At 51.2% G+C, this 11,150-nt stretch overlaps 1 long non-coding RNA gene across 1 annotated transcript; it reads right to left on the bottom strand.

Annotated features, from left to right (window-relative positions):
* Nucleotides 1–6,080: 6,080 nt before the first annotated feature.
* LOC137841188 (uncharacterized) lies at nucleotides 6,081–10,745 on the bottom strand. The gene is made up of 3 exons (XR_011088479.1): nucleotides 10,398–10,745; nucleotides 6,723–6,796; nucleotides 6,081–6,127 (listed from the first exon to the last, which is right to left on the bottom strand). It is a non-coding gene; the product is annotated as an uncharacterized lncRNA (long non-coding RNA).
* Nucleotides 10,746–11,150: the final 405 nt, after the last annotated feature.

Raw genomic sequence — 11,150 nt, 5'->3', positions numbered from 1 at the left:
CTAGTGTGCCAGCCCTAATACCCACCTCCTCCACAACACTCACTGCTACTGATGCAACATAACGTTGTGCAATACCTCTCTGTTCCCAACTCCTTTACCTCACCTAGCTCCACTTGAGAAATGTGCCCGGGTGGTGCCGCGCTCTAAATGTGCCCAGGCGCATTATTTAGTGCCCATAAACCTAAACCTAAACCTAACCCTAACCTGTAAATAACTGACCAAAAATAAAACCCTAAGAACCTAACCCTAACCCCAACCCTCACCCTAAACCCTAACCCTAGCCCCAGCCCCTAACTCTAACCCCAGTTCCTGAGAACTACGTTTCCCGGCATGCTCTGGGCACCCAACATGGCCTCCCGGAAGCCTTGTGCCGGAAAACTAAACCTACCAGCATTCTCCGGACAGCCGGCACGGCCAATGAGAGGCCGAGTTTTCGACAACTATATTTAACAGCACTCACTGTAACCCTAGCCCTTACCGCCCTTACACAAAAAAGCCTCAAGCCCTAACCCTAAAGAACCTCGAAACCCCTACAGACCTAACCCAAACTATTTACTACACTAAACCTCTGAAGACCTATGCCTAAAACCCCTAACCCAAAATCTTAGGACGCTCAAAACCCAAACCCAACCCAAAACATTACGATGCTCAAAGCCCTAACACAAAACATTAGGACGCTCAACAGCCTCCCACTTCACAGCATGGCCGGCACCCATGCCGCCCGTGGCCGGACACCCATGTCCTGGGATCGCCGTCCCAGAGCTGCTCGAGGTCAGACCCGGAGGCCCGTGCTGCTAGTACACGTGTCACCCAGGACCGGAGCACAGGGGTGCATGATGGCCGGCCGCCACTCCGCATGGGACAGAACCACAGGTCTCTGTGACGGCCAGTTCCCGAGGAAGCGGAACACAGACTCCCCATTCCCGCCACAACCGGCCCCACGCCACCTGTGGCTGGACACCCTGGTCCTGGGTTCGCCATCCCAGAGCCACCCGAGGTTGGACCCAGACTCCGGTGTGGCTAGCACATGCGTCACCCAGGACCAGAGCCCAGGGGCTCGGGATGGTCGGCCGCCACTCCACACAGGACAGAACCGCCAGTCTCCGGGATGGCCAGTCCCTGAGCCAGCAGACGCCAGCCTCCCACTTCATGACACGGCCGGCACCCACAGTGCCCGAGGATGGACCCCCGGGATACGGGACAGTCGGCCCCCGCACAGCCCATTTCTGGACACCCGTGTCCCGGGATAGCCATCCCCGAACCGCCAGAAGTCAGCCGCGGACCCTGGTGCGGCTTGCACATGCTTTGCCCAAGACCGGATACCAGAGGCTAGGGACAGCTGGCCGCTGCTCTGCACAGAACCGAATCGCCAGTCTCCGGAACAGCCAGTCCCCGAGCCGGCGGAAGACAGCCTCCCACTTCACGGCATAGCCTGCAAACTCGGCACCCAAACTTGGACCCCTGGGACATGGGGGTCTTTTCCGAACACACTGGTCCCAGGATCGCCGTACCCGAACCACCCGAAGTTGGCCTCAGACCCTGGTGCAGCTAGCACACGCGTCACCCAGCACCGGAGTCCAGGGGCTCGAGACTGTTGGATCCTGTGCCGCTCTCGGCTGAACTCCCGGACACAGGACCACCGTTCTTGTGCCTCTCTGTTTCGGCCCTGGACCCCGGTGTGGCTAGCACACGCGTCGCCCTAGACTGAAGCACAGGGGCTCAGGACGGTCAGATCCCGCACCTCTGGATGGAGGCTACTGGGAGCTCAGAACGGCCGGCCACCACTCCGCACGGGACCAAAATGCTGGTCTCTGGGACAGCCAGTCCCCACGTTGGTGGACGACAGCCTCCTGCTTCAGAGTACGGCTGGCACCCACGCTGTCGTGGCCGGACACCCGGGCACCAGGATCACCGTCCCCAAGCTGCCCGAGGTTGGACCCGGACCCCGGTGCGGCTAGCACACGCATCCCCCAAGACCGGAGCCCAGGGGCTAGGGACAGCTGGACCTGGCGCCACCCAAGGCCGAACTCCCAGTTTCAGGACTGCCGTCCAGTGATGCTCAAGTTCAGCCCGGGATCCCAGTGCGGCTAGCACACGCGTCGTCCAAGACCCTCGGAGCCCAGGGGATTGGGATGGTCGGATCTCGCGCCTCTGGATGGCGGCAACCAGGAGCTGGGAATGGCAGGCCGCCGCTCCGCATAGGACCGAACCCCAGTCTCTGGGACAGCCAGTCCCTGAACCGGCAGACAACAGCCTCCCACTTCATGTTACGGCCGGCACCCACGGCGCCTGAGGACAGACCCCCAGGACATGGGACAGCCAGCCCCCGTGCAGTCCATGGCCGGACACCCGGGCCCTGGGATCGCCGTCCCCAAACCGCCCGAAGTTAGACCTGGACCCCAATGCGGCTAGCACATGCGTCGATCAAGACCGGAGCCTAGGTGCTAGGGACAGCCAGACCCCACGCCGCCCAAGGCCGAACTCCCACACATGGGACCACCTTCTGCGAGCCGCTCGAGGTCGGCCGCGGAACCCGGTGCAGCTAGCACACGCGTCGCCCAAGACCAAAGTCCAGGGGCTCGGGACAGCCAATCCCCAAGCCGGCGGATGACAGCCTCCTGCTTTGCAACACAGCCAGCCCCCACACCGCCCAAGTTCGGACCCCCGGTACACGGGACAGCCAGTCCCTGTGTCTCCAGAGGCCGGCTCCCGGGATAGCCGGGCCCCATGAGCCTGAGAACATCCGCCCCGGGTCAAGGGACAGCCTGCCCCCTTGCCACCTGAGACTTACTCCCTCAGGGCTTGGAACTGCTGGCCACCGGAGGTTGGACCCCCGGGCCCTGGGAATGCCGCCCCCCCATCCACCCGAGGACGGACCACAGGACAGCCAGCCCCTGTGCCACCCATTGCTGGACTCCCTGGCCCTGTGATGGTGGCCCCCACGCCGCCCAAGGCCAGACCCCAGAGGATCAGGATGGCCACCTCCCGCCCCTCCGGAGGTACGCAACCCAGAGCTCAGCACGGTGGCCATCCCAGAGTTCGGGGATCCAACAACTCTACGACTTGTATCAAAAAAACAAAGAGCAAAAGAATACAAGGATGGCTAAATCTCAGGGCGTAAGGAGGTTACTGAAAACAGGGAGGCATCCTTTGAAAAAGTTTTATTATATAACTACTGAAAAGAGAAAAGATTGCAAAACAACATGGGAATGTACAAACAGTATGGGAAGCCAAAACCAGCCTGAGTACCAACTTGCAGAATAGCTGCTCTTTCTCCGCTCTGTGTACATTGAAGGGCTCCTATGGAAGAAAGGTTTTTCTTGGCACGGATGTCAAAGAATCCATCTCCAACTGAAACGATACAGAACAAGTTTTGACACAGAAACAGAAGTCAAAAGGCTCAGGCAGCATTTCACTAAGGAGTTCTCAAGGAGCTCATGGATAAGCTATGTTTTCACTTTTAACTCTTGAAGTTGTCTGAATTGAAACAGATGACTTGAAACGTGACTAATATGCCTAGACTTCTGTTTAAGAAGTGTCCTACAGAAATTGCCAGAGCAGGAATTCCCACGTTAAGGAAAATAACAGGAGGTATAGTGGGAAGCGTAAGAAAAGAACTAGGGGACACTTGATTAATAAGACTTAATGAAGGACTGTTAAAACAGCTTTTTAAAGCGAGGTCATACTTTATAACGTGGAGTATATTTTTGTGTTCTTTGAACACAAAAGGGGTGTTGGACCAGGTGACCTGTGGAGGTCCTTTCAAACTCAACCAGCCTGTGATTCCTTTGCAGCCACTATGCAACCAAGTAGCAAGTACAATTCACAGCAGATAAACATGAAGTAATGAAGAGGCAGAAGGGGAAATCAGGCCTTGGTACTGCACACAATCCTATGAAAACATCACTTCAATGCTCATCAGCGTTGAACAGCAACTTCCCTGTTTAACCTTTTAGAAAAGGCCTAGGAAAGGCAACAAAAAACATCACCAATCTAATCAAAACTCAAAGGTACCCTTGCTATCTTATAAACGGAAGGTTCATTTGCATCTTGGATGCTACACAAAATTTTGTTTTTGCCCACCTTAAAAAGGTCACAGTAGAATAAAAACAGTTTCAGCCAAGAGAAACAGGGATTGCCAAATGTTTGGAACAGTTTCTGTAGAAAAGGACTAAGAAAAAACCTTTTTCATGTGAAAAAGAGATGAGGGAAAAGATGATGTCTAGTATCATAGAAGTTGAACAGAAATCGATCACCCATGTTCTCTGTACATACAGAAGATGGGGGCATCACAAGCTAGCAGGAAGCAAATTTCACTCCTCCTGCCCACAAGCACACACAAAATAAAGGCAGCGGTTCTTCACTTAGTGAAGCTAGCTCCAGAGTTTACACACAATGCCTAGTTAAGGCACGTGACTGCTGTGACCCATGGATGCTAAGTGTTTACATGGGTTCAAAGGATATGGCCAATTTTTACAAGAAATCCATTAAACATTTCTATACTCCAAGGCATTTGCTTGTCTTACAGTGCAAGTCACAAGTATCAGTCTATACTTGTTCTATTCTGCTAAGATCACAGATCTTTGGTCTGACTTTCTGCGGCCCTTGTTACATTGTCACAGCAACACAGAGGCAGGAAAACATTGCTGCATACAGTAACAAAAGACTGAGTCATAAAAAGAACAGGATAAAAAATGAAACTGCACACTATCTTAGTTCAGCAGTACATTCTATATGCATGCTTTCACCCTGAGATCATCAATAAGAGATGATAACCTCTAAGACTGAAAACAATACAAATTCTACTTAGTTCTTTGAATGCAAGGCCGATGCAGCAAGTCATGCAGCTGGAAGGAACCCGAGAAGAGGATTCAAGATGTTCCATTCCAACATTGAAAATTACCTTTCAAAAGCCATTTGTCAAGCAGAGCATAGTTTCCCATTTGTTGAACAGGCAGGCCTAGCCAAATTTCAACCCTAAACTTTCAGGGAATCTCTACAGCTCCCAGTGTACATGTTACTTCTGTACTCACCTGCAGGTTTTCCCTCTGAAAAAAAAGTTCCAACTTTCTTCCCTTCTACAGTATCTGTGATGACATGACCCGAGATCTTTGGGTGGATTCCATTTGCAAGGTGAGCTGCTGTCACCTACAATGAAGGATAGAGCCACTTCCCGAAAATGCATTTGTTATTTGAATCCCCATCCTTAACAAGAATTCTTATGTTGGAAAAGGCCCTTAAGAACATCAAGTCCAAACATCAACCTAATGCTACCACTAAATCGTATCCCTAAGTGCTATGTCCACACGTCTCTCAAATACTTTTAAGGATGGGGACTCTTACCACTTCCCCGGGCAGCCTGTTCTAATGTGTAACCACCCCTTCCATGAAGAAATGCTTATTTAGTATCGAGATATCCAGTGCTGGTGAATAGAGTTGTTCCTCCCTAGGGGTAGGGCTTGGCATTTCCCTCTCCTGAACTTCAAAAGGTTCCTGCCTGCCTGCCCCAGCCTGTCAAGGTTCCTCTGAATGTGCCGCCCTCACCCCCACACAAGGACCATTTCCACAGAAGCCACCGACCACCCACCGCCTCGCTCCCTCCCAATTCGGCCTGCCCCAGGGTGCCACTGACCACCAACCTTGTTGCAGCACCATGCCTCAGCATCCCAGGCTATCCCAACAGCTTCCACCCATCAGGAGGTCCCAGTTGTAATAAATGACTGAGTCCCAAATAGGGTTACAATTCATGTTTACAATTTATTAAAGGAATAGAGGTAAGCAAACAGTGCTGGGTGCACCGGGAGTCTCTGCTCCACCAAGACGCACACCAGTTATACACCAGTTACCTCCCTTAAGGGATATAGAGAAGCTCTCTCGGATACGGCAGTCCTACTTCTAGTGCATGCAGCCGGAGGTCGGTCTAATTCTGGTCCTGTTGGTGGTGGAAGCTGGGGCAACGGTGGTACTGGTGGAGATACCACAGCCACTGGAGGGGGAGCCGCCGGGGGTGGATTGTTAGGATATGGAGGTGGTAGGTTATCCAACGGCTCACGTTTATCTTCTTTTTCTTTTTCATGCTCTTCTTCTTCTTCAAATTTCTTACCTGCTTTTAGTGTAAATATTGAGGCTGGAAAAGGACGTGGAGTCCTCCTGATCCATAATCCTGCATAATCACTTTCTTCCTGGCTAAAAGGTTCCTTTGAATTAACATGGATATTTAAGGCCTGGCAAATCCAGTCTTCAAAGGATCCAAAAACAGGCCGAAAGACATGTAGTTTTAAAGGCTCCTTTGGCCATTCTGTCACACAATACTGGACCATTTTTAATTTACTTTTTCCTTTTCTGGGGTCCCTATCATTCCAATTTCTAATCGTTATTCCTAATGGACTTTCTGGTGGTATGACTGGTAATTTGCTCCCTTTCTTCTGGTCTCTGGTCTTCGATTTTGTCTGACCCATCTAGGAATTTTACTATGGCAATTCCCACAGCCCTTGGTTACCTTAGTAAGAGTGTCTTGCAGGGGGTTGAGGACCTATCACACACCCACAAATCCTATAGGAATCGCTTCGGTCCTTCACCGGCCAAGTCCCTCGCGGGAGATTGGAACACGGTTAGAAGACCTCCACAATCGCTTCGGAACTAAGTTCCATCTCAGTCACACTCTTACACACACAGGCAACCAAACCCCACCCAACCGAATGGTATACGCTTTAAATGCTTACAACTCCGTCGTCTTCGTTCGGATCTTCACACACAGAATTACGGGCAAAATATAGTGCTGCAGCTGGCAAGGGAGCTGAAAAAAATAATCAAATCTTTGCTTACCTTTATTCAGGTTCAAGATGCCATTAGTCCCGACCTGACTCAAAGAGCAGCCACCAAATGGTGGGGGTGCCTCTCCTAGATCAAACCAGAAATCAGGAACCAAAGCCCTCCCGGACGAGCCCCCAGTTGTAATAAATGACTGGGTCCCAAATAGGATTGCAATTGAAGTTTACAATTTATTAAATGAATAGAGGTAAGCAAACAGCACTGGGTGCGCCGGGAGTCTCTGCTCCACCAAGACGCACACCAGTTACATCAGGAGGCTAGTTTTTATGCTGCTAGGCTAATACATATTCATTACTACTTCTAGGAAAGGCAGGGTTATTATAATTAGTTCCTGGAATCTGAACCCTCCCACTGGTGCATGCGTTATCAGTCTCCGGTGGTCCCTCTGGGGGTCTCTCATGCTGAAAGCTCGTAGTCTTCCTCCCAGGCTTTTCCCTTGTCCTTTTCCTTTGTCCATCTTGGCTGGATGTCAGAGACTTGCATAGTGTCCCATGCAGCAGTTGTAATAGTTAGCAGTTATTCTGAAACCCCTTTGTTCTCTTATCCCCTATTGACCTGAATTGCTGGACCATTCCTTTGCAAAATACAAGAACTATATACATTAACCACTCTGGTTTTCTTAGACTTGCGGTTATACATGGGTATGTAAGACAGAAGGTCACATTTCATCATATCATGTGGCCCGAGCATTGTTCCATATTGACACGAATCAGATGAACACATTTCACACTGTTAAGCTCTCTTATCACTGCAAGCATATCTCAATACCACCTTCCTTCCCTCTAAAGGATGTAACTGTGCAAAAACATTTTTATTCCCACAACCTTGATCCCCTTACCCTGAAATCCTTATTCCCCTTAAACCTAACAACTCTAACCACAACCCTAACCCTTATTATCAACCCCCTAACGCTAATGACACTGACCTTAATCCAAACCCCAAACTGCCCCTAACCCCAGACAACCAACAACGAAACACACAGACACAAAGATGGAAACTACAAAAAAGGCAAAACCCTGGATACAGGCCCCAAATCACAAACACACGACCAAAATGCTACAGAAAAGCCCCAGACACAGGCCCCAAACGCTACAGCTAGGCCTCAAAAGCTCAAGATGCATCCCAAAGCAAAAATGCAGACCCCAAACGTTACAGAAAAGCCCCCAAACCCAGGCTGCAGAAGTCTACAAGCAGGCCCCAAACTGCCAACAGAAGCAGGCATCAACCACACCCAGATGCAGACCCCAACTGCCCACAAACAGCTCCCACCCCCCCACCCCCTCCCAAGAACTGGACTCCACCCAGACACAGGCTCCAGACGCGGGCCCCACCCCCCCCAGACACAGGTCCCAAAGGTGTACAAGCAGCTCACAACCCGCCCCTTCAGAGACAGGTCCCAACCCCCTGCCCCCCCCCCCCCAAAACATGGGACGCAGAGGTGTACAACCAACTCCCAACTCCCTCCCCCTCAAAGGGAGGCCCCAAAGACCCCCAAATGGAGGCCCCTAGAGTGTACAAGCAGCTCCCAACTCCCCCAGGCACAGGCACCCACCCCCCCCAAACACAAGCCAGAAAGGTGTACAAACAGTCCAGACCCCCCTCTGAGACCCAGGCCCCTATAGTGTACAAGCAGCTCCCAACCACCCACAGATGCAGGCCCCAACCCCTCTCAAAAGTAGCTCCCCCCCCAGAGACAGGCCCCAAAGGTGTACAACCAGTTCCTAACCCCCCTGAGACACAGACCCCAACCCCCCAGACACAGGGCCCCAAATTCTACAAGCAACTCCCAACCCCTGCAAGGCAGGCCCCCTACCCTATATAAGCAGCTCCCAACCCCCCCCCTCCAGGGAGGCCCATAAGCCCCCCCCGAAACACAAGCCCCTACAGTGTACAAGCAGCTCCCAGACACCCCCAGATGCTGGCCCCAAAGGTGTACAAACAGCTCCCAACCCCCACAGAAACAGATTCCGACATTGTACAAACAGTTCCCAACCCCCTAGACACAGGCCCCAAGCCCCCCACCAGACACAGGCCCTTACAGTATACAAGCAGCTCCCAACACCCCCCAGATGCAGGCCCCAAAGGTGTACAAACAGCCCCAACCCTCCCTCAAGATGCAGGCCCCTACAGTGTACAAGCAGTGTACAAACCCAAAACATTAAGATGCTCCAAACCCTATCCCGAAAACTTAGGATGCTCCAAACCCCATCCCGAAAACATTAGGACGCTCAAAGCCCTAACCCAAAAACTTAGGACACTCAAAGCCCTATCCTGAAAAAATTAAGATGCTCAAAACCCTTTCCCAAAAACTCAGGATGCTCAAAACCCAAACCCCAAAAATTAGGATACTCAAAACCCTAGCCCTGGAGAACCTAACCTGAAAAAAAAATAATTAAGATCTTAAAACCTTAACTGTAAATAACTGACCAAAAATAAAACCCTAAGACCCTAACCCTAAAAAACGTATCAACACTACAACCCAAAAAGCTCTAAAACCCTAACACGCTAACCCTGAAACCCTTAAAACCCTAACCCCAAATCCTTAAATTCCTAACCGTTAAAACTTCAACCCTAAAAACCTTAAAACCCTAAACATAAACCCTGAAACCCCTTACCCTGAAACCCAACCCTAGTGCCCTATCCCTGAAACCTTAAAACCCTGAATCAATCTGTAGCCAATAACATAGGCTGAATCGAGGATCTCACTACACCTTCAATGCTGCCGGGCCAGGGCGGACTGGCACCACGCAGCAGCGGCAGGGGGAGGGGGGCGGCTCAGGGCGGGCCAGCCAGAGCAAGGCAGGGAGCCATCCCTCCCCCCAAACCAGAAACAGTAGTGAAAAACTACAGAACCGGGACCCAAAACCACGTGGAGCCAGGCTCCCAAACCGTACATGAGCACGAACACACACAAGCCAGAGACTGAGGGCCGTGATGGCTACCATCAAGAAAAGCAGACAACATCAAGGTCTTGAGAGAGATCAGCCTTTCCAAGTCCCAATGAAATACAAAAACTGCTTCATTACTATCCCCTTGCCAACAATACATTTACGACCCATGATATGGTGCTCAGCAAGCACTGCAGAAGCCAACAACTATGGGAACAAGACCTGGTAATGGATACTATAGTACACAGACACAACCATACACCATAGAACACATACTGGAACTGCCCTGACTGGCACACGCTAGGCTGAAAAGGATGATGAATCCATGGCCTCTTTACCCAGTTGTTACTGGATCCCGTTCCCCTGCTGCACTGATTTAAAAGCCATCCCCATGCACATACCACGCACATGCCAAGGTACAACCCCACCCAACACACAGACAGGGCATTTCAAGCCAAACTTAGCTTTAGGGATGGCTGGAAAGCAGGATTCCTCCTCAAGGCACGCGCAGGCTACATGAGATGGGGCTCCAGGCACCTCTTCACCTGAGGAAACACACTGCCATCAGGCACCGCCGTGCCAGACAAGCTTTTTCTGCCAGAACACCCTTCTCAGATGCCCTGCAGCATTCAAGTGGCCTGCTTTCCTGAGATTATAAAGACTGATGTTACAACCCACCTTGCCTGTGGCACCTGATGAACAGAAGAGAAAGCCACTGCAGCACTTGGAAACCATCCTTGCACATGCTGCTCCTTGTCACTCTCTGGCCTTATCTCATATCCTCAGTCACTTCTGTGGAGAGCCTGCCACGGCACCTGCAAATCAAGACGGACAACTTTCATAGTCACCTTGTGCTACTTGGTCGTTCTGCTCCAACCCAGCTCATGACCAGCACCTCTTCATACACAGCTCTTCAGAGTGCGGTTTGCTCCTTTGAGCCTGTGCGAGACACCTGTGAAAGAAAAACAAAAGCATAGGCCGAGGCAGCATCCAAAGACACAGCACAGCTAGGTAAGTTACTCTCATCTGCTCCCTTACCTCTGCCCGCTTACCAGCCCCCAAGGCAGATGCTTCAATCTACCCTCTTCAAACAGCTACAACAGCTCTAAAAGACAAAGAGGGGATGCTCAGAGTAACAGTGAGACCTACAACACAACTGCTACATCTGTTCCTCACTCACCTTGTCAGAGGCAGCTCTGGGTGTGACGTCCCAGATTGTACACTGCGTTACCTAACCCTTACCGTAGCCCTTACCCTAACCCTTCTTACCCTTACCATTACTCAAATCCTTACTCTTACCCTTTCCTTTAACCTTAACCTTACCCTTACCCTTAATGTTACACTTACCATTACCCTAACCCTTACACTTACTCTTACCCTAGCCCTTATCCTTACACTTACGCTTACCCTAACCCTTATCCTTACATTTGC

The sequence above is a fragment of the Anas acuta genome, chromosome 17 (assembly GCF_963932015.1).
Source record: "Anas acuta chromosome 17, bAnaAcu1.1, whole genome shotgun sequence".
Taxonomy (NCBI): Eukaryota; Metazoa; Chordata; class Aves; order Anseriformes; family Anatidae; genus Anas; species Anas acuta.
This window is presented reverse-complemented; position numbering and strand designations above follow the sequence as displayed.